Source organism: Mugil cephalus, chromosome 5, assembly GCF_022458985.1.
Source record: "Mugil cephalus isolate CIBA_MC_2020 chromosome 5, CIBA_Mcephalus_1.1, whole genome shotgun sequence".
Taxonomy (NCBI): Eukaryota; Metazoa; Chordata; class Actinopteri; order Mugiliformes; family Mugilidae; genus Mugil; species Mugil cephalus.
In genome coordinates, this window is record NC_061774.1 from 16,134,489 (window position 1) to 16,159,477 (window position 24,989).

The window sequence follows — 24,989 nt, forward strand, 5'->3', positions numbered from 1 at the left end:
ACAGAGCAAAGTAATGTATTTCAATTGGCAATATTCTTTGTGCCTTCAAAGGCGCATATTTTTTAACACGAATCATGATCAAGTGTCTCTGTCGCCTAAACAACCAAAAGCAAGAGATAAGAACGAGACAAGGAAAGAAAACAGCAAGAGGAAACAAACCTTAGGTGTAACTTCAACCCCCTGTCTGATAAATGAAAATCTCTTCTGTTACTAGGGTTGCTCACACTGAGGTGCTCAGTTGTGGTCATCGTCAGGTGGAGGGAGAAAAAAGAGAAAAGGGAAATCTGGTCCACAATCAATTGACTGACTGCCATGAGCTTGGTCTGACTTTCAAATAAATGGTGTAGGAAGAAAATATACCATGAACTGGAATATTTTTTCACCCATTTTGCTCTGAATAAAAATGTACAGACCTTTATGACTATATGGCCAGACACACAGCCAAAGACAGCCAAGGCCAATGCTTTTGTCTCATTTGCTTGGTAATGTGCTAAAAACTAATCTGCTTCAAAATTCCAAAATGTCACAAATGCTCTTTTTTTCCCCCCCTTTCAGCACGGATGATGCTGCAAAGTTATGAAAATGGTGCTAGAGCAATGACAGGCTTTGCCTCGGCTGTGGGATAGGCGGTGATAGAACATATTTTCAGAAGGTCAGAGTTATCCATTTGGGAAATTATTCAGCTCCTGCTCCTGCTGCTTCAAGACAACACGTCAAACACAATGAATATTAGAAAACACAAATAACCTTCCGCGGCGTTCCTCATATGCGCAGCAACACACCTCTGCGTATACGCAGAGGAGCCCCGGCTCTCGCCCGACTCGGTCGTCGCGTCTGGGTGTGAGAGCAATAAGGAGAGGAAGGGAAAGTGAAGGCCAAAGAACAACAGGCCTCCCGGGCCACAGACCAATGAGTGGCTCATCTCTGTTAAGTCAGGCCAAGGTGTACTCAGGTGTATTCACGTTAGGTCAGGACGAAGCCTCGCTGACCTTTACAGCAGACAGAGAGTTTCATGGAGCTTTTCTTGAGCAGTCCTGAGACTCACGGGGTAAACAACAGACTTAATGCTGCACTTTGAAATGTGTTTGTGTGTTCGTGTGTGTGTGTGTGTGTGTGCCTCCCTGCGATCACATGTCTGGATGGCCCAACCCTTCCAGTCCAATCTGTCTAGTAAAGGAACACATTCCCTGTAATTACTCCCTAACAGCCGAAACAAGCAGCTTGGCTGTTGGTGTGAATGAAGCTGCGGCGATTGTTCCACAGCTCTAATGCATCCCAGAAAAAATTTCCGGGGAAAAGGGGCGAAGAATGGATATCAGAACAGCAGGGAACTTGAAAAGTAGCACTTTGCTGGACCGGAATACAAACAGTGAAGGGCCAGAGAGAGAATTCACAAGCAGCAGCGGCGGCAGCAGCATGCATAATTCTTCACATGATACTGAGGAGTCACATACAATATAAATGAACGTAGTTTTCTCGCAAATCAAAACCCAATCAGAGGAGTTGTAATGAAAATGAATTTTGATGGGTTTGTTATTTTTGAAAGTCTGCGACAAAAACCAGGAATCCAGTATGTCTGTCTTATTATTACCCATTAAGGCCTTCTGTCAATCAATACAGTGGTATGCAGGCCAAATAAAAGGCTGGATAATTTCCTAAATGCTTAGGTTTCAGGGACACATTGCTTATTCAACTAATCACCATGACAACTCTTGCTTGACATTTTCACTCTGTTCTCTCTTTGGAATTCAACTCTTTCAGTTAATTATTCTTTCTACCATTGACAACAATGAGACCATTTAAGTCTGAGCGTGAGCCATGTGTCAAGGAATTTCGATTATAAGAAAGTCTCTTCTCAACAGCCAATGTGCATGTGTTTTCTACAGCTTTTGCAGAAATTAAAGATGAACAGTTTCTTGCTCCAACTACAGCACAAATCAAAGGATTAATGTCACTGTGAAATGCAAAGAGGTGGATTTGTACAATGAATGAATTTCAGTGATGAAGTGGTGTGGAAATAAGCATTCTCCACATTAATAAAATATGTCCTTTGGATGGAATCTGTCACTCTAACTGATGGAGAGAAAAAAAAAAACTCACATCCAACCTACAACCAGGAATTAAATGGACCCAGCCATTTATTCAGCTTCCAACTTCCAAAGAGATCCATGCATGAGGAAGAACCAGTAAAGAATATAATAATGTGGATCCCCACGTACGACTGTGTTAGTTTCTCCAGCTCCTCCGGAACAGATGGAGGTATGAAGAGCTTGCTAAACTGGCAGTGGATCCCATTCAAAAATCGAAGGTCTGATTTCACCCTGCGCAATTTGAATCGGCGTTTCTCTTGCCAAATCTGTCCTAAAGTTTAGATTTCCTTTTTGCGCAAAATCGGGGCCGTTTTATTTCTCGTTACATGACAGGGAGCTTGCGCGTCATTGCTCCATCACGCGCAGAGGGATGCCTTTGTGCCCAAGTAACAAGTGCTCCGAACATTTATCGCAGGCATTTATTTTCTGCATTGACGTTTGGCGTGCAGGGTCCCTGTAACGTGCGTATTGTTAATAATAATTCCGATGCCGGCTGGGGATGAAAGATACGCACAGTTATCGGCATCCAAACCCCAGTCTCTCGTAAGACTCGCGCAAGTCGCAAAATCCAAACGCGTTTTTTGAAAGTGTACGTGCTCGCCTGTCTCCCAGCGCTGCGTCGATGTTGCATTGCAAATAATGACCAAATCTTTTCTCAAATACGACCAAATGCAAGAGAAGCGCAAGTCCTATAATTTTAATCCAAGTAGCCCGAGGTCCCCACTAAATCACTCAAGATTTCCTCCCGAGTTCCAAGTATCGTGAAATGACTCACCTGCTTTGTCGAGATGTAAATCCCTCCATGTCTTTCCGAAAATTTAGAGGAAAAAAGGGGGGAAAAGAAAAGAAAGCCGGGACAATGTTTCACTGTTTCGGGGTCTTCACTTGCAGTCGGGTCCGTAGCTCCAAATATCCGTATAGTCTGCGCACTGCTTATGTGTTTTTCGGGGATGACCTTCCTGCGAAGCGGCAACGGCTCTCATTATCCTCACTCCGCTGTCATTTTTAATGGATTTCTCCCACGTTACGTTTTCAGCGGGAAGCTCTCCTCCTGGTCCTGGTGCGTTTTGATGCCTTCGCCTGGACTCTCGGGCTCAACATGAGCTTGGCGGGAGCGCGCGGCGCCATCCCGAGCGACCGTTCGGGAGCGCCGATTGGAGATGGAGATGAGAGTTACTAGGTAACCAAGGGCACACGCTCCATCCATGGAGAAGGAGCGGACGGTGTGTGCCTCCCAACTACGCTTTGCCTTCGCTGACAGCTCATCTAAATTAACCTTTTGCATATTCTCGCTGATGGGTCACTCGTCTCTCTCAGATCATAATTCCATGAGGCATCATTCATCCCATAGGGCAAGATGATCTATTTACATGTTATTAAATTGCACCGTTATTGTGCTTTCCAGGAACTTCACTGGAAGATTAGATTCTAGTGAATATTTACAAATCTTTCTCTCTCTTTACAGAGGAGGAGAGAGGACTGAGCATGGAGGGAAATTAATGAATGAAGACAAGGCGAGCTGCTAAAATGCTGAACAGGCTGCTGAGAGAGGCCTAATAATTATTACAGGACATTTGGTGGTTGATCTAGGATTTTCCATTTAATAAATTGACTATTAGCCTACAGCTTCTGCATTTGCTTAGCCTGAATGGCTACACGAGCCAACGGGGGACGGAGAGGACAAAATACAATACAGACAAGAACGCTGGAAATCAGTCTCAAGCCAGAGGAATTTTCGTAGCAGTGATTCACTGTAGTATTGTGCCTCTGACAGATCAAAGAAAGAAGAGTTGGACTCCATCCAGCCCCTGCAAACCTCCCTAAAACTGTATCCTGCACTGCCCTAATGCATCGAGCAGGTTCTCCAGACTTTCATCTTTATTACAGCCAGTAACGCGGGCGTTCTGTTATAAATCATACATCATTGACATCATCAGAGTAATTTTCTCAGGGCTGAAAAATCTCCCGCAGAGCCACAGACGTCATTACATAATCGTTTTACAACGGCGGGCACAACTCATGACTACTAAATTGTCGTCTTCTTTATCGTGTTGATTAATAAATAATGTTTCATTGAACAGACACACATCGCACTGATCAATCACTTGGGCTTTCAAAAGCGCCGTATTACCATATTTTCTGCACTGCAGTGGAAGAGTCTCAGGATGCTTTAATAATTGTGATTAATATGCATTCAAACGGACCCAAACCAGAGCTTTGTGTGAAAGATTATGACCTGCAACAGCACCAGCGTACTGTCCTCAAACGCCTTTACAGTCAGTATTTTACTTTTGTGGCCCTTGATTCACAGAAGGAAAAAAAGAACTATATAAAAAGGGAAAAAGGGGAAAACCTCAGAAAGTGCAAACTAAATAATTTCTCATCTGAGGCGGACAGGCATGTGATGGATGTCAATCGGATGTCTTCGGTACAGAGTAAACAAGCATTTTAAAGTAACCTTGCATGCATTTTTCATGCAGCCATCTCTCACGTATTCGTGAACATATATCTGCTTGGAAGCATAAAACATTGTCGAAAGACCCACTGCCAAACGCTGCACTCTAACCCTCCTGCAGTGGCCGTATAACACTATAGAACAGTTTATCCCTCCACATAAGTCTGATCCCTCTATTGACATTTTTAAATCTTGCTTGAAGTCCCATCCCCTACTCATTGGCCTTTAAATCCAATTGAGATCGATAATGTATCATCCGTGTTTTTCCCCTTGTGTCCTTCCCTGTGTTCTGTATACAATCTCTATTGTAATGTGGCTTTGACTGAGGCTGCAAAGCAATTTGTTCAACATGATTTCGTTTGTAAAGTTCCCATAAATAATGCTTTGGCTGTGAAATGTAAATATCATACTTCCTTCAGCATTAAAACATTAAACAGCATCACTATCTGGATCCGGCAGCAGCAAAGCTATTTAATCGCAAAGCAAAGAATGCATTGTGTTACGGTTTAAATGCAAACACGAGACCTACTTGCGGGCTCTGTATATGCCACAATAAGTAATAATAAGTGACCAGTTCAAGTCTAATTAGAGGTAAGGTCAGAAATGACTGCAGCCATTTTTTTTTTTTTTTTAATTAACGGAGCCATTCACAATCAAATCCACAAAAGAGCCCAACGACACACATGACTGTTAATTGCACTCTTGTGTAAGAGCTTTTAATTACAGAACAGCAAGGGGCTGATGTGACTGCTGCATTTTTTAACATTTTTTGACTGACATCAACTCTCACAGTGTGAAAAAACAAAAAAAATAAAAATACAAGAGGCAGACCGACTAACACAAACAGACAATTCAGCTGCAAGACATCTCAGCAAAATTATGACGCACCGTAACTTTTATGTGCTGGAACTTAAAAAAAAGGGTCTCATCCTAATGCACAACACCGAAAGGCAAAACGTTGGAGGTGTGTTGAGTTTTACAGGTGGGCACAGTCCTTCATAGTCACGAGGACAATAATCCCCTCAAGGCGAGTCAGCTCAGTTGCCAGCGGATAAATGTTGTGCCTGCAGGGAACTATGGGTTACTTCAAAAGCGTGCTCATGAATAATATTTATGCCTCAGGAAGCAACGTGAGCTTCACAATGCCGTCAAAATGCAGGCACGCCGGGTCTCCATTCACTCTCACCAGACCCTTCCCCTGACAAGTTCTAACATTTAGAAATATAATGAGCTTTAAAAGAGTCAATTGTGTGTAAATCAATATCACAGCATCAGGCAGAGACTTTCAAATCAGGTAGAAAAGGCTGGGATGATGTGGGTTTTGGATATATAGACATGAAAACTACTTTGAGGTGTGCAAAACCATTTAGCTGTCACTTTTAAATAATTTGACCCTATGATAATTTGCAAATTAGGCATAATCTTTTTTTTTTTTCAAGCCAGATGTTAAAATCTCCATTAAAAAGGACAAACATTTAGTGATGAAACAAAAATACAGACTGCAGAATGCACACAGAGGAAAAAAAAAAAAAACAGGCACACAAACCGAACAACAAAGCTCCTATCTGTCAAATACTGTTCAGTCAGGTTTTAGAAAAACATTTCAAGCCCATAATGCTCGAAGCAGAAGACAAATAAACAAGACCGGCCAGCAGGAAAAGAGAGTCAGCAGAACGGCGAAGGGGCCAACTGACGTCCTGATGACTGCATACGACTCTCAATTAAATTCATTTCAGCTGCGCAGTGATGATCACAATTGTTTTCACTTTTGTGTCACTTTAATGTAACGACATCCTGCAAAGGACGCCGTTTTCGTCAAAGCGATTAAGCCTCGGACCCATTTTCAAAAATGTTTTGGGTTTAAATGTTCAATAGCAGCAACATATATCAAATGAGAATGCCTAAGCCAGTAAGTGAGACATGGCTGCAGCGTAATCGACCACGGCATTTGTCCGACTTCTTGGAAAATACCTCCGCGGAGCCAGACTCATCTGTGGCATGTAACAGAAGTCCTGCTCTGAAATTTCCCGTGAGGTGAGTCTCCACAGGAGGACACCAGAACATGAGTGAGAATTAGAGCAAGCCATTTAGGGAAGAATGGAATAACACTTCAGAGCTGGAGTACAGAGAGCATAGGTTACTGTTATCTAAAAAGATGAAACTGTGGGTTTTGCACATTTCTTAAAAGATGGGGGGCAAAACAGTTGCAGCAGCCAGTTTAACCGGGATACCTGCTTCCAACAGCCGGGACAACTGCTGCAGAAAGGGTGGAAGTAAAGTTACTGGCTGAATTTATTTTGTTGACCTGGCATCTGTACAAATGAAAGCATGCCAGGATAATGGGATTACAAATACATTAAGTATCAGCTGACTCATAAAGTATCCATAATGTTCTCAGACACGTATAATAATAATAATAATAATAATAATAATGATCGGAGCCTGTCAGTGGCAAAATCCAGCATTTTGAGTGGACTGGCAAATGCCCCATCTCATTACATTGCAGCTGTTTTGCGGTTGCTGATTATAGCATTCCCGCTCAATATTGGACTGACCTATTAATCACTTGGACCCAAAACGATGGGAAAACAGGGCAAATAGGAAAAAATAGGCCAAGGTTTAAAAATACTGGAATAATCCTTTAATAAAAGTATTTGAAGGTGATAGAATTAGTGCAAGAAATGTAAAAATACAGGCGCTTCCAAGCCACTCCGAACATACATTCATTCTATTCGCGCTTGCTCTCCACCAACCGTCTGCTTGTGCAGCAGTTTTTGCAGTCATAATACCCCGTTAGAATTTGCTCATCGCTAACCTAAGTTAATCATGTAATGTCGGTAGCAGCGGGAACAGCGTCCATTTCCTTAAGAAAATCAATACATTTCCCTTATTTAAATCAATCCTGATCTGTTGGTGATTAGCATAAGCGGCTGTTAACCAGCTCTGGTATTGCACTGCTGGGCTTAATGAAGCCAAATAAGGCAGAAAGACGGACTACTCTCAACTTGAAAGAGAGGAGATAAAAAAAAAAATAACTGAAGACAAAATCGAGTAGACAACCCGCCCTCCCCCAAAAAAATAACAAATCATGCAAACATGATCCACTTAACTGTGATATTCCTAATCAACATAAATGTTTTCATCTTGCCTCGTACCGGACGCTAATGGAATATGAGGCCGGCAGCAGCCGTGAATCAATCACTAATGAGGAAATCTTGAAAAAAAAAAAAAAAAAAAGTAAAGTACAGCTATAACGGGCCGTGGTCAGCTATCTGCTATTTGTTAGAAGCATGTTTTATACTAAGAGTTGGCCTGTTCGTCTGACATTTATGACATCACTGATGAATTATCATGGAAGGCAAAGTGATTCCACTGCTGCATTTTACAATGCCCAGCGCTCCCTGCTACTTTTCGCTTTAATGCCTTTATCCATACGGCAATTCTCCAGGAATGAAAGGGCAGAAACGCAGGCACATTTTGATCTCTGAAGCAAGTTAGCAGCCGAGCAAAGGTCTTCACTGTGATGCTGTCAAAAGAGACGTATCGCAACACCAAAATAGAAACAGGAAGTAAATAATCCTGCTAACTAATCTCACTACAAATCTCTCATATTAGGTAATCCAACCTTTTTTTTTTTAAAGCTCAGCTGCGATTGATTTACCCCCTTACCCCACAGCTGTCGGGGCTAAAGCTAAACCAGCAGGGAAGTTTTGTCTTCCTCTTCTGGCAGCAGGAGTAAATACACAACCACCGTCGATGCATGCATATGACGTATTTCAAGATACTGTCCCTGAGGCCCTGCTCTTCTGTCTGTGCTCGCAAACAAAGAAAACCACGAAGACTGTTGTTGCGGTTGCTCACTTTCTTTTCAGACTGTAGTTTATTATTCTTTTTTTTTTTATTTATTTATTTTTTTTTATAGAGCATCAGAAAGCTTTTGTGGTTGTTTTATTTCTTCCTGACCACCAGAGACAGTAAACAATTCATATCCAGGTAACACTCAGAGAGTACGCTTCAACATACTCCTAGCCGGTCCTAGTAGCTGTGAGCTACTCCATCTTCCTTGGTACGGTCACTCCCTCTTCAGCCCTTGTAAGCATTCATTGCTGGCTGACGTAAAATGTATCGCCACCAGCGTGCCAGCATGTGAATGTCGCTAGAGACACTGCACCTAAACTCTGGCGCACCGTGACATGCAAATAAAAGACTGCCCTGACCAGCATTGCGTGAACTAATTCTACAGAGGTTTGGACATAACACACGTTTGTCATTTCTAAGTCCTAAGCTGTGGGTTTCAGACTACACTTCTAGGAAGGCGTGTCCTGTATAGTGGAGTAAACCTTTTATTTTTTAAATGATCCATTTGCAACTGTGACCTTCTGGAGTACTAGAGTCCGCTTCCATTTATTTGAATTGTTCCAAATGCCATGATGGCCTTATAGGACTAGTAAATCTATCAACTTTCAAAACATTGTGGTAGGTCAGTATAAAAATGAACAGTAACACTCGACGTTGCTGTGTTTTCACGTTGCTACCCTCTATTTTCTTTTTTTTTTTTACCAAACTTTTTCTGTGCATATGTGAGTAAAAGTATCTCTAGGAGAGCCGTTTTGAAATGTGCTGCATTGCTCTCAGTGCAGCGATAATAAAGATGCTCTGTTCTATTCTATTCCGATCTGTACACTTCCATTTCCCCAAAACCTCGTAATTTACTTAGGTTTATAATAAAATCGTTAAAATCTATATCTATATCTGTCTGGTGTGCAGTGATTAATATATCTGATAAGTGGCCACACCTCAGGTAAGATAACGCAGCTTCGGATCGCTAGTGATTACAGATAAAATCCGCTGTTCTTTCTGCTGTGTGGTCAGGTGCTCTCAAAGGACATATAGCACACATATAGCACATATAATACAGTATTATATTTGGAATAACATACCCAGGACTCAAAAGATGAGGAGAGTCGTTATGCACGTCTAAAGGCACTAAGAAGAGACAAATTTCTAACTTGATGCGCAGTTCTAATGGTAAAGCACTTGATTATGACCTATCAGCGTTTTATGTCCACGTTATGTTGACATGTTGTCATGTGTATCCTGTAATCTGTCAGTGAAATGGATCCCCACGCCTGTAGCACAGTCACACGGAGCTTTGATCACAGATGTAAGCCCAAATGTATTCATACGTAGAAAAAAGCCAAGCGTATTCCTCAAACAGCCCGCTTAGAATCTATGGGGCATTTGACCAATGTTTTCATGTACAAGAACATAGGACAACATTTTTTTCCTGGTGAAAGGGTTTCAAGTTTCGCATATAACGCATGCCAATTGACCCTGTGTCCCTCCCTGTGTTACTGTTGCTAGGTTAGACAAAAATAGCCATGCGGGGGTTCATACCCAGTGCAAATCACTGAAAACCTGTAGACGTAGTGAGCATTAATTCATAATAAGTGAGCCGACAATGGTGAATGCTTCCAAAAATAAGCAGGGTTCATGACATAAGCTGCCATGCCTCCACTTTAACTCTAGACTCAACCTGCATGTCTGGACCTACGGGTCGGCTGAAATATATTCTGAATGTACGCAAAGGGAACTTCCAATATGCTGTGGAGCATTTTGCACATGACTTGACATTCACAGCTACATCTACAAAAGTTAAATGCCATCAATCCATGAGAAAGAAAATAGAGACTCCGAAATGGGACTGTCAATGTTTGTGTAGCTACTGCTTGGTAGGTAGCAAAACTATTCTCTCATGCGTTGTACAAACATATGTAGGTGTTTTTCCAGACAGTGGCAGGGTTGAAGCGCTAGCGTGGTCCTCCACACAGCCAAATCCAGCGGTGGCATTTCTTAATATTTAGTTTCAGAACTGAATAAAAAACACTCCAGTGTGCTATATGGTGAGTTGCTGGCACCTATAGTCTGGAAGCCAGACGGAAGTTCCACAGGCAACAAGATTTTGGTGGAAGAATCCTGGTCTGGAGTTGCTTCATTATGACATTATGGGCGTGGCTAATGTGGTGATGGACAAAAGAGTACCAGCAACATATTCATACACCTTTTAGGGATTTACCTGTTCTTAATTTCCCCTGCCCATGCGAGTTCATCCTATGCAAGATTTACACATAAACATGGTCAAAGATGCTGCTCTAGCATCCTAAGGTGGCCTGAGTCAAGTCTAATATCTGCAATTAGCATACCATTTCCATACATTGCTATGTGCCAGCACACTTGCCAGATGTCTATTCACAAACCACGGGGGGCTCGTTAACCCCTACATGCAAAGACTTAATGTTCACAATTACAGTTCTCCTACAGGTAAACAGGCATTATTACGAGAACAACCGGAATAAAAAAAAAATGCACAAAAACAAAGAAATGGAGCATGGAATCTATTCCAAGAGAAATCTGGCTCTTGTTGATGGTTAAAAGTTGACATGATGTATTTTAGTTTAGTAGACCTTATATAGATTAATCACGATCCTCCCATTTCTCTTCTGTAGTTTATGGTCAGATAAACTGAGTGCTTCTGTCAGCCCTATCTGAGACAGATGCCCAGCGCAGGGCGTCACACAGTCCTCATATGGGCGTAGTAAATAATTCCCACCTCATTTTAAGTTGTCATTTCTGTGAAGTCTTCTATGTGACTGGTTTATCCAAAACACATTTAAGAAAGGAAAATGGACTTGTACAGTTTTGGGAGAGGACATTTCGCCGCTGATCCAAGTTGCTTCTTCAGTTCTAAGTGACTGGTGTGGACTGAGATATGACCTGCCACCAACCTACAATATAGTAACTTCTGTCCCCGAGAAGATTCAACCCCATTCGTACCTTGAGGCTGGAGCCTCTGACTGACGTGGCTCGTTAGGGGAACCGTTCATAGGGGAAGAAGAAAGGGACAAACAGTCCTGCTGCAACAACGGGTAAGTATCTGGCTGCTGATGGACAGATGTTCCTATTTAAACGTCTCTTAGAACTGAAAAGGCTTCTCAAAAAAACCTCTACAAGTCCATTTGCCTTTTTTTAAACGCTTTTTGGACATAGTTATTTTCAGCCATTTGCAGCCTGTTTATTTCGCTTAAAGTAGCATTCCTCCCCCGACGCCTGCCGAGTAATCGCTGTCAAAGCTTGACCAACTTGCTCAGCACCTTTCATCCCCTTCAGCCACTGGGTTGCAGATCGAATAATATAAACCGAGAGCGAAGATGGGGCGGACGCCACCGTGGCGTGAATCTGAACCCGTGCAACTGAGGCCATATCACGTCTTCCTCTCACTGTGAAATGATGCCTGCTGCATATAAAAACAACTATTAACAGGTAAAATTTCTAGGCTTGAAAACTTAATGGAAGGAGAAGCTTGTAATTTACTATTTCTAAGTTTAGTTCGCTGTTTTCCGGTTTATTTACCTCAGTGGACATCACACAGCGGAAAGTACACAAACAGAGAGAGAGAGAGAGAGAGAGAGACAGAAACACAAAGAGAAACTATTTCACTGGCTAAATGAATGAAATCTAAAAGAGATGTGCTTTGTTTCTGCTTGAACTGCATAAAGAGTTCTTTCTGCTGTTCTGGAAATAATGCTCTTCAGACTTCCACACAGTCTTGATGGTATTAGTAATACTTTCATGGTTTTACCCACAGATCATGTCCACAGTCAACTCACGATAATCCCTCTGTAAATTGTACATAGCCTTTCATCGCGTCTCCTCGTAAACATCCATTTTCAGCTTGGCTGAACTGCTTTTTGTAGTTTTCCGAAAACATTTATGGTATTTCAAGACACTCTCCCCTTGTGGTGATTGAGTCCCAGGCAGAGGCTGATTACAGCATACCACATCAGGCAATTTCCCAGGTAGTCTCGAAAATCAGCAGATCTCCCTGGGACTCCGATAGTCGAGGAAATAAAGAGTTTTAATCAAGCTGTCGAAGCATGCCCTTAATACGAATGTTTTCATCAGACACCCTTTGCGTTGCTTTAATGTTTATGCCGCACTGTATTTATTAGGACACGCTCTTCTGTACAATAATGTTAATGGCATTATCACGCAAAGGGGTTAGTCACAGCATGTGTCACTGCCCTGGGTGGGAGAGGGGATTCGGGGATATTTTTGTGCCAAGCGCCCAGAGCCGTGCTGATCTTTTCCTTACACATGGCTTTGACAAAGCTAAATCTAACATCTATTGTGCACAGCTGATTTAACTGCACCAATTATCATATCCGCCGTGTATAATTACTGACAAACAAAGTAGTGGAGGTAACTCGGGTTGCGCCGTTCAGAAATTTTTGTGTCTGAAATGTTTTCTGAGTGATCGTGCTGAAGTAAACAGTTGCCAGTTTTAAAAACTACAATCTCACTGTTTGCCATTAGTCTGTTTATGCTGAAGTGATACTTGACTTAACTGTGCAATAGGCAAAAAAAGCAGCTAGACAAGAGCTTGGCTCTCATGCTCAGATTTCCATATTTATTGCTTGAAATCCTGCAGGGAGTTCAACTGAATGCCAATCGTAGAGCTGACTCACTGAGACAAAGACGCATCTACAGCCGGCATCTTACAACAGACCAAATACTGTATGACACCTGACTGATCCAAATCTACATTTTCAAGCTGAATATCGTAGTGTAGGCTGGATCAGCATTAAAACTGTGATGCAACTAATTGGCTGCAGATATTGCGACAAGAATTATAATTATGATGGTTTTAAATCTTCAATCAGGAGAGACTTCCTTCTGAGTGAACAGTCAAGATTTGATTTGATGTGAACAATAAATGTGAGCGTCTCCAGTGATTAGATCCAATCATATTAGAGTGGGAGTGGATGAGAAATATAGGCAGCCGCCGCTGGTGGTGGTTAAGAAGAGAATGCTGGATATCTTAAGGGTATGTGGACTCTGACAACCTTGACCTGGGCCCTTTCTTTGAACACTCGAGGATAAAGGAAGCAAAACTTTCAAACTAAACTGTAACTAAAATAACACCTGAGAGAAGCAGAGGAGAACTACTGTCTGATTGAAACTGTGGCAAAATCTCATGGTTTCAGGGGTAAACTCCAACAGTCAGTTGATGAGAAGAGAGAGCTGTGAATCAAAAAAAAGGTCTTCTTGACTGGACCTACATCAAGCATCACATAGAGCACTTCTTAAAAAACAATGGTTCAGAAATTTTAAATGAACAAATTTTAAAACTTCAAATGAAATTAAGTGAGGATAACAAAATAGAGCAACAAATTCAAGAAGAAATTAAGAAAATAAGTAAAAGATAATAAATAACTGATTTCCCACCTAGTTTCTCACATGGTTAAAGCTATTAAACTATCAGAGTGTGTGTCCAACACTATCTGCTCGTATGAATGATGTATGTGTTTCAAGCAGGATTGGGCAGTATACCGGTTCATATCTAATACGGATATTTTGTTTCCTTAAGATATGTATTTTTAGTAAACCAGAATACCGGTGTATTTGATCACACAGCGCTTCTAAACATGCATGGTGTGACTGTGTCACTGCGAGATGGAAAGGTTTAAGGACTTCTAAGGAGGATTTCTAAGGACAGTCCCCATTTTTGGATGACCTGACCTTGACTAAAGCTGTCCCCGAAAATGTCCCCAAGTTTAACTTTTTATGAATGAGGGGGAAAAAAAAACAATGTTGCGCACAGACTGCAGTTATTACGGTAGCAGGTCGAGCTGCTATTGACATTACAGACATAGTAGTTTAAATATGTTTAAATACGAATAAATACATCAAAATAAATAAAACCAGAATCGTCCCTGTTTCTTCATTTCATCTTGATAAATTTTTTTTTTTATCTATCTCCAAGCTGTAAATGTCCCTGGATTTGCTAACATGGGCCATGCAAACCTGTTTTAATAGTAGTGTGGGATTAATCTACAATATTTACTCATCATCACGGTAGTCAATCTACTGCATTAATGACTCTCTCAACCAGTAGGAAATGTTGCGAACACATACGCATGAAAAAAATAAATAAATAAATACCGTGATATACCGTGATACCATCAGAATTTTGAAAAATACCGTGATATAAATTTCTGGTCCTACCACCCAGACCTAGTTTCAAGCATTTTATGTCACTTAACATGCAGCTCTTTATCTCACAAGAAAAAAAAATTCAAAGGAACTCAAAGAAAAGAGGAAAAACCTGAATGCGTGGTAAATCAAACAGCCGCAGGACAAAGCAAACTAACAGACCCGCTGAAGCTTCCAAGGTTAGCAGAGCCATCGTACGTGGATGCTCAAAGCAAACCGAATTCCACCTTCTGCACCGCGCAGAGGACGCATCAGGTCCCTTTTTTGTCTCAACACCTGCGCGCGCGGGCGCACGCATTCGACGCGCACGCCGAGAGACGCCTTAGAGCGCGGGGAAGTCTAATTTCTATCTGATGCAAATGTATGCATTGTCATTGTCAACTGCGAGTCAATTATAATGCCGCGGTTACTCTGAAAGGGCAGAAGGTAGAGGCACCTCAAGACATTAGTATGCCAGTGTGTTTAAAGGCCAATTTCACCCTGCATGCCTCTGGAACAAAAACTCTCAAAGAATTTGCATTTCAACAGAATATCACTTTTCACTGGCTGTTTATAAATCTGCGTCCCCTCGGTGCTCCGATTTCACATTTCCTAGCCTGGATGCATAATCACTTTTGTGTCAAATTGTCTTCATTGAGTTGTACTAAGCAGGAAAATATAATTATCTTTCTTTTCCTATCAGACTTCCTAGAATATTTCTAAGAACTAATGCTCTTGTTTCTTTGGGATTTTCTTGAGTGTATGATGTGTGCGTGTTTTTTTTTTGTTTGTTTGTTTGTTTGTTTGTTTTTTTCCTCCAGATTATACTCAAATTAAACACAAAGTAGGAACCAATAAATTCCATTCATTGCTGTCCAGGGCTCATCTTGCTGCAGCAGAAATGATTGTAAAGCTCAGTCTTGTTCCCTGTGCTTCCCACTATCTTTCCCTTTATTATTGCTACTAATGACAGCTGGGGACTCCTGGCGGCACGCCCCTTTACTGAAGGAGCTAATTAGCACGTTTCCACCCCTCACTGCTGCCACCAGATGAGCAAGTTAGAGACAAATGCCAAAAAGAATATCACTTCTGCACTGGCCCCCATTACACATGTTGTCTTCTAATTGTTCATTTTGTTCTTCTGGTCATTTCAAGAGTCCGCTCTCCAAAATAAAAAAAAACGCAATTATCACTTAACAGCACCATAAACCTGTGCACACATACTAATGCTTGTGTTCATAGACGGATCCACGGCGTAGGACCGAGCAATTCTGCAGCGAGATATTAAGCAAATAATATCTGGAGGAGTCTTCACCAGAGCTCAAGACGCTAATGCGAATGCAAAATGAGGAGATCTAAACATTTCAGAGCCGGCACTCATAGCATTTTGAAATTGTCTCGAGTATATGTCAAGCAAAGTCTATTAAAAATACAGCACTTGCCAGAGCAAAAAGAAAAAAAAAAATGTTTCTCAAAGACTCACTTTGAAATGCTTCTTGCCTGGAGCATACAATAAATGAGGCTCCAGTGAGCAGGCAGTAACTTTTGTCAACAATACACTAAATGTTATGAGGTGTAGATGTGCAGCACGTAGCTTAACAACACACCACAAAACAACCACATTAAATGCCTTTGTGCTGGATATAATGAGTGAACCGGGTACAAAAAGAAGTTAAAAGGAATGGCACTTATACTGCCGTTGTTTTTTTAAAATTTGCAATACTCGCGTCATATGTGACACACAATTTTTGTTTATGTATTTTCTCTCTCTAAAAAAAAAAAAATAAACGTGTGGGATTTAACTCTATGTGAATATTAAATCACAGAGGCTGTCACCGTAAAATGAGCGACTGTGCGAAGGTGCACTCTGAACTCAGCGGGAAAGGAGCTCTATGAGTGCCGACTTCTACATGGCTGGTGAAAAAAGCATTAAAGCACATATCAAAGCAGAAGAGCATGTCAATTATTTATCAAAGTGATGGGGCCAGAAAAACCACAAGGCCAGACGGGTAAACAAAGGTAAGGGTCTACGGGATGGAAAAAGAAAAAAAGGACCAGAGCAAAAAAGCAAAGTCCAGGAATACAGAGAAAGGTATACAGAACATATGAAACATGTTCCAAAATCAAAACTTCACATGATTCTATCGCCACGCTCAAATGATCCATCTTCTCTTTTGTTCAAGTGCATTAGTCTGCGGGCGCATATGGATTTAAGTGTTTCTCTGTGACCCGTACAAGCTGCGGGGGTAGAGAACCTGCAGCATTTGTTGCTAATGTTTACTCATGGTAAAAGGTCAGCGTCTCAGCGTTTACAATGTCTTTGGTATTTGCCTCAATTTGCAAACATGTGAGCTCGGGCAGTCAAACTTGATTGCATTTCCCCCGTTGCATTGTGAGCGCGTGCGTATTATAAGCTAACACACCTCTGCTTGCATTAAAACTGAATTCTCGCAAGATTAACAGGCGAGCAGAGGCCGACGCGGACACGCACACGCGCACCACGGTGGAGCTGGTGAGCCCTGTGATCAGCATCTATTCTGTTTAAGCGTGCACAAGAAAGAGGAGAAAACACTGAGTGGCCAAATCGCCGAACCATGAACTTGGTCAGTGTCGCCCTTGCAGGTCCATTTATCACCCTCAATGCTGTGATATCAAGAACCCCAGAGAGGCCTGGATATGAGCAGCAGATACAGCTCCTCCTCTCGCCGCATCCACCGAGAACAGAAGCTTCACTCTCCCACCTGCAAAGCCTCCATCTGCTCCCCCTCCACAGCACAACAACAAAAGCTCCATAACCCAAGACACAGTCAAACTAACCTTGACTGTAATGCCCTGTGACAGTTTGTATTTGACACAGGCATATCCGCTTGATGCTCCGCAGTTATTTTCAGCGGCTACAGTCGTCTCCGGAATAAATGCATTTGATGGTGCTCTAAGATATTTTTCTGTCTTCCCAAATTACATTCTGCTCCTGTTTTATATTGTATCTCAACTCTTTAAACCGCGGAGCATCAGCGAGAAGCACAGGAAGATGGCGAGTGAGCATGGGTATTAGTTATTCATGTGTGTCTGACCTAAAGATAAAAAAAAAAAAAAATGCTTAGCAGTCTTACAATGAAACAAATGTCGAGTAAAGAGCACCACCGCGGAGAGCGGAATTATGAGAAGCTACCGAAGGTGCATGGAGGAATGAGGCCACTTTAAGTTCTTAGTCCTAAGTTATCAGATATCCTTTCAGACCCTAGGTCACCCAGGCACAGTGGGAGCTTGTAAAGACGAACCTGAAATCCTGAGAGCTAAAGGTATTGACGAGTAACAATGGTGAGAGCGTGAGGGGCACACATTTCTCTTCATTAAGTGATAAATAATGCAGGGGAATCATATGAATAATTTTCTCCCTAATGGATATTGCATGCTGAGAAAGGATTTCCAGTTCCAGTTTTTAAAAATTTAGCATGTGAAATGATGCGTCGCTATGTGACAAAGTGATTTTTCGGGCCAAGAGGAGAGTAGCGCGAATGCATCAGAAGGCTTCATCAAAGAAAGTGAAAGAAGAGGGAGAAAGATGGAGGAAGGGACGTTCGCCGGGTTCGACGGCGTCGAATCACTCACCCTGCCAGGCCTCGCCGTTAAACGCCAATACGTTATGTCGAAACATTCGGGGTGCTGTAAATCGTACCTATACTACTCTACCTTTCCTTTACACTGGGAGGCTAGAGCCCTGCACAACTGAAACCCATTCAAACACTGTGATGTAGCTCCCACTGTGCAAATGGCAGCACTTTTCTTGTCCTTCTCTTATTTCGTTCTTTCTTTTTTTTTTTCTTTTCTTGCCCATAACTTTTTCAAAAGCATGAAGCCTGAGTGCCATGATGGGTATTTGCAAGAAAAAAAATAATATCCTGATCTCGCCTCAAAATTATTTGGGAGGTGCAGCCAGCTTTGCAAGACAGCCTTTTTTATACATGAAGTACAGTAGAATCCTCGATTAGAAATCAATATGGAAAACGCTGACCATATGGTTGGTTACTGTGGAAATTACATTTCACATCTGTCTGAATGTAGAGTTCCTACTGCTTGATTCTTTTCATTAAAACCCAGCGATGGCATATTCCAGATTGCATGTGCGCTGGAAATGCAACCTGTCACAACGGGATATGTATAGGAAGCATGACAACCCACAGAAATTCAAAAAAGCTTATTCCAATGCTGCACGGGTCGCTCCTTCATAACGGCGTGATCGGCCGGAGCTTCAGCACAATAAAACGTCGCCCCTCGCCATCAAAGCCCTGATAAGCATAAGTTGTGGTGGCACATCTGTACAGATATGAAAGAAACAGCAGAGACGTATGACAGTTTAAAAAGCCCCGGCGCAAAGCGCACGGACTCCTTTCAGACATTTTCGGGCCCTGTGATGCTACCTGCATCCAGCAGCATGACATATGCATCCGTCATCAAAGTAAAAAATCTGGCATGAAACTTTAATGAACGGAAAAACGGAGGGAGCGGCGCAAAAGAGGAGCTGATTTGCTGAAGGCGATGTGGAACTGTTTTAGTGAAGCGTAACGGACAAGCAGCAAGAAAACCTGCGAGAGAAGAACAACCGCTATAGGCATTTGCATTTCACATGTGAGGCGTAAGAGCCACCACTGCAATTATACATACCACTGAGTAAGGACATGGCTGCAATCCACAAAGCAAATTTCTGTGCTTTGAACAGAGCCACAGTTCGCCCGAGGGACTTGGCAGCTCAGGTGGCAAGCACGGTTAATTTCACCGTTGGGGAGAACTTGTAAGCTTTAGCCTACACGGTCAGCAGCTAAACGCTACTTTCCCACCACCAGATACCATCTGATTTGTTGTCCTTGGACTCCAGTCTCTTAATCTTATTTTAATTGCAGCACACTTCCTCTTGTGAGCAGCATTGTCTTTCTTTTTTGTTTTGTTTTTTTAAGACAAAGAACACAAGAATCCAACACCGACTGGGAAAAAGAAAAAAAAAAAATTGTCCTAGAGCAACAGCAAAGTTTGACCCCCGCCTACATTCAACCTATTTTGAAATCAGATTGCCCCCCGATTTACCTCCACACACCAGATAGCATTAGTCCGCACCAGGGCTGGAGTTGCTAGGCAACTGAAGACACTTGCTGCAGACTGAAATGATTCTTTGATTCAAGGAAAGATCTTATATAATGCCTTACAGGGGAGAAAATTTATATAATTGCACAGAAATTGTGTTTGTAATTACAACAAATGTAATGTTATCTCAGTTGGCACAACATACTGAACAGCAGCGTGTAGCTCCCTCCACGTACAACGGTGAGATGAGTGAAATGGATTTCCCTTCAAGTTAGATACTTTACATAAAGTACCCTATGATTGTGAAGCGTTCACAAACAAACACTCATAATAAATCTCTGAATGCTGAGCTAACTATAAGAACAATTAACGCACAACTTCAATACCGACTGACCTGTCAACACTTGCCGGTGTTGACAGAGGCCTCCACAGTAACTGGTGAAACATGTGTCCATGCTCTAATTATAAAAGATCAGACAAAAATAAAAAAATAAAAAAGAGGGAGGACATGACCCAAGTGTGTTATTACATTTTTTTTTTTAAACTAGCCTTTTATTTCCATATGTTTGCATCCATTTCAATGCATCTGATACACAAACTCTCGCTCACTGTTGTTTGCCACAGTAATGCATCGCATCGGCGATCATCTACGCAAGAGAATATGTATGGAGTATTTGGGTGATATGTTAATTATGGTCCATCTAGTTGATAAAATATGTGGGTAGTCCGAGACACCGGCAATTACCATTTCTATATGCTTCTCTGTGCTGCACAGACCCACGGGAAATTACCGGGGTTAAAGGTCTAGCGGTGCGAGCTCCATGCTGTGGGTGACCTCCAGGAGCTTCCAGGAAATGAAGGCAAACTCGCTGCAGGGAAATACATAAGTTATATGAGCCGGATTATCTAAGTCATGAGTGAAGGAGCTCATAAATATGCATATTCATTATCCAGCGCCGCATCCCTCTCACTGAATCCATCACGAAGATTAATGAATATTACTCAGTCATTCATGATTTACTGTAAGCAACGGTTTCAAACGTGGGCAGACAGCACCACCAACTGACTACAAGCAGTATAAAAATTTGATTGTAGAATCTCAATAGCATTTTCTCCCCCCTGCATGTAGGCTCTTTTATGGGTGATTTAAAGTCTACTTAACCGTTGCTGTAGTTTTAGCTGTCGCCTCCATATTTATTCATATGCTCTTAAGCTTTAAAGCAATAAAATCCATTCAGTTTTCAAGTGCATGCCTCTGTAAATACACATAATGTGACCAAAATACATATTAATTAAGCAAATGACAACTGAACAAAGTGGATTTTGTGACTTTTTAATAAAATACAGCATATGTAATGTTGAAAAAAATGCAGTCTAATAACTCGCCACTAGATGTCACTGCATGACCATTAGTCACAAGCCATTGTGAACGCAGTGGATGAAACTCATGAATAAAAACAACAAAAAAAAAAGTGTTACGTTGCTGCTCATGATACAGTACAGCTCAGACATATTGATCCCAGACACGTGGGATGTAATGCTGTTCTCACAGACTTTGAAGTAGATGAATTTACAGTCTGACCTACATTCACCCCGTGGCAAACACACGCCCACGCGTGCGAGCATAAAACATGACACCACAAAACAAATCCTCGTGTTTACTTGTACTTTGATATTTTTATTTACACGCTGTTTGTTTGACTTTTCTACTTCAGCATTTATCCATCTCTGTGACAAATTGAAAACCGAGTTAATGGGAAAGAACAAAATCTCTTTTTTTAATCGGCTCCAGTTTGTGTCTGTGTCACAGTCTGGGGGTAATTCGCAGGCAAAGTGCTTTGAGGATGCACATGTAAACACGGATTCTGAGCACATCACGACATGTTTGACTTTAGAGACTTCTACGTCATAATCTTATGAATTAGAGACAAATGGTGTCCGCTTCTCCGGTAGTCAGGTTCCTGTGCTGCTCGTCTGTCTTGCTGATGGATTTCTTTTCCATGTGGTGGTTGGAGGGGTTGCGCTGCAGCAGCAACAGACACTGGTTCCTCAGCTCTTTATTCATACAGAGCAGGATTATGGGGCTGGAGACTAAAGGCAGGTCCAGCAGAAAATCTCTGGCCATCTCCTGACACACGGATGGGTGCTCCATCAGGGCAAACACAGCACCTATAGTGCATAAAGAATGGTGTAATAGCGTGTGTAGTATGATGTAATAGCTAGTAAATGTGTTAATATTCAGCTTTTAAGCTTTTGTAATGAAGAATAATTTAGAAAGACTATTTATGTTGGCAAACAAACATGAGTTAAGGTGTTCTGCAAGAAGATTTAGCTCAGTTAAGCTTTACACAACTATAAAAAACAAAGTCAAAGTGTCTGCCTAAACCGTCTTTCAAGTGTATTAATTGTTTTGTAACATGTGCATTGAGTTTACTGAAGTTCCACTGCACAAAATCTTCACCTTCATCGACTAACCTGTTAAAATAAAGGGGCATACACGTACCGTGCACATGAGTGCAGAGAGATGCGTTTGACAGATAATCACTTTCAGCGACAATTCATCCCATGATAGTTTCATTAAATATGTAAGAGCGTAGCAAGTTCAAAATGTCATTTATCTTTTTTTCACTCAAAGATTTCACAGCAGAACAGTTCACATTTCTTAAAGTTGACAAAGTTGCGGCAAAGTGCAATTTTTCCTAAAAAAAAAAAAAAAAAAAAAAATCATTTAGCTGACAGGACACAAATTGTTCAGCTCCTGGTCTGAGAAGAAATAAATTCACAAGTTTACTGAAGCTAACAGGAGGTTTCAGATGCCCGAGTTGGTAAAATTGAGCGAGTGTTCCAAAAATGATCTCTTTGGGACTGCAACTCAAAGAGAAATGATGTTGCGTGTATTCTTTTTTTTTTTAACTTTCTGAAATACCTGCTCCATAACTAAGTATCATATTGAAAGAAGTCTAATTCAATAAGAGTATGTAATTCTGAAGGCACACATACACTGCAGGAGAACCAAACATTATGTTACAGTAAGACGGCCTTGAACATTTTAGTGATTCTAGTGAACCCCAGCTAAGAATCATTTGCTTACCAGGAACGTGTGCTGTGAAGGTGATAAGAGATATGAGGCTGAAGACCTTTGCCAGCTGGATATTGACTCTCTGACTCCTGTGCATCAGTTTAGCACTCTGGACAATGGTGTGTAGAACGTGGGCATAGAAGTACAGGCTTAATGGCAAGAACACGACGGTCTTCACCAGCAAAAGGAACCTCCTGACTTCATCATTAATGCAAGAGAAGCAGGTGAGGTTGACGGGATCCAAGTGATCCACATGGCTGCCCAGGAGCCTCTGGGTCACCTCCGTCAGCCCCACGGGAAGCAGAGGGAAGAGGAGCTGCAGGGTTAGAAAAACCCTGCTGTCTACGAGGTGCCTGCAGCCACACACCACTGTCAGGTAAATGGAGAAGGTAATGAAGGACACGTAGTGAAAGGAAGCAGAGCTTGCCAAATGCTTGGCGCTCACCATGAATTCGCACAAGACAGAGCCCAGCATCCAGCGGCCGTGCTGTCTCCAGTGAATGGTCATGGGCCACAGGCTGAGGCCGACGAGGTTGCAGCTGGTGCTTCCCAGGATGAACATCGCCACGTTGCTCCTTATCTTGCTCCGCTGGCCGAGCATGCAAGACACCAGGGAGACCAGGACGAAGATATTCAAGCTGAAGCCAGGTACCAGAAGCAGAACTTTAGTGGAAGCGCAAAGATTCAAGTAGGCAGAGACAGCGCACACGGAGGAAGATGTCTCATTCATGGCAGACGTGTGGGAAAGATGACCGTTTGAGCAAAGGCGGACTGATAGTCCTTCCCATTACTAGATACTATAAAAGATAAGCTTGTAAAACCCTGGTGGATTACTGCGACAAGGACAGAAATATAGCTCGGGCAACATCTCTCTATCGTGTAAACATGTTTTCCTCCTCGTCCTTACCTCTATGTCCAATCACCACTACCTCTGAAGTTTATAGTTTCTAAGACAATCACCCAGTGGAACTAATTACAGAGGATTCACTTCATAATCCCTTTCCTCTACTTGTAAGCCTCTAATAAACCTGAAAATCTTCAGCAACTGTGCATCAACTTGACAAGTGTATGACACATAACACCACATCCTTCGAGCAAATTTCCCAGCAACGGCGCATTGTTTTCTTCTTGTCCTAAGTTTCAGTTTGCTTTCTCCAACCTCTGACAGCGTCAATGACAGAGATTAGTCATCGACCGAGCCCTTAATGCTAAACCTTCGTTCCTTTCAGCATATACAGTGCTTCAGCTCCAGCGCTCTGCTGAGAGTGGGCTTCACATCACACTTAAGTCATAATAATCTGTCCATGAAATGTCAGGGGTTTGTTAATTCTAGGTTGTCTCTAATTTATCACCCTGCGATCTACACGTCATTACCCAGCAGCCTCCTCCTGCGTCACCAGTACGGAAACTCTCCTAATGAGAGGGGAAAACGTATTTGTTTACTTCTCTGGGGATTTATTAATGTGACACAGACTCTGGCTGACTAAGTAGTTTACTAGGCTCAGATTACCTAAAAAAGAAAAAAAAAGAAAAAAGAAAGAAAAAAACATTTCACTTCAATTCACTTCATTACATGAGCACAGCGATTCCTAAATGTTTCGTCTGATGTTGGATCTAATTCATTTGCCGTTCACAGCATGGTGGCACTGTCCTGTGTCAACGGGTGTGTATTTATTTATCACTAAGCACGCAGGTGGCGAGGTTAATCTAAAATACTATTTAATAGCAAGCTGGCTGTTCAAATGATATTTAAAAGTCTGCTCGTTCAGGGTTTGTAATGCATTATGTGACTGTTGGATTAGGTCAGTTTAGGTATTTTAGCAGCTTGCTTGTGGATGGCAACGAATCTGTTGGTCTACTACTGGCCTGATAAATATTAACTACGGGTTGGATAGTGCTCAGTTGCATACACATTCATCTTCCTCAGAGGATGACGCCTGCTATAACGCCAGATGTTGTTGATAACAGACATTGTCATTGTCTCCTGAAGATGTTTCTCCAGTCATCCAAGCACCTTCTTCAGTTCTAAAAGACTGGTGAGAAACATCTGAGTGCTACCCATCAGAAACACACTTATTATTTTTATTTTATTTTATTCATTAGCACATAAGCAAAAAGAATACTGAATAGATCAATACCATAAAAAAACATACAGTACATTAAGAAGAGAAGAAAAATCTGAAGTTTGAGATAGGAATGTGCAGGAGGAACCAAAAATAACCCATAGGGCCTTGTCCTCCTAAATGACAAACAG

General features: G+C 41.8%; 1 protein-coding gene across 4 annotated transcripts in view; it reads right to left on the reverse strand.

Annotated features, from left to right (window-relative positions):
• Positions 1 to 24,989, reverse strand: part of nlgn3a (neuroligin 3a) — a 194,971-nt gene that overhangs the window by 119,602 nt on the left and 50,380 nt on the right. Inside the window, exon 1 of one of the 4 annotated variants that reach the window (XM_047584840.1) lies at positions 2,866 to 3,316. The exons of 2 other annotated variants lie outside the window; for them this stretch is intronic. The gene's annotated coding sequence lies outside the window, so the exon portion shown is untranslated. Of the gene's footprint in view, positions 1 to 2,865; positions 3,317 to 24,989 lie in introns of those variants that run through there. One more of the 4 variants, XM_047584843.1, reaches the window with a different exon arrangement.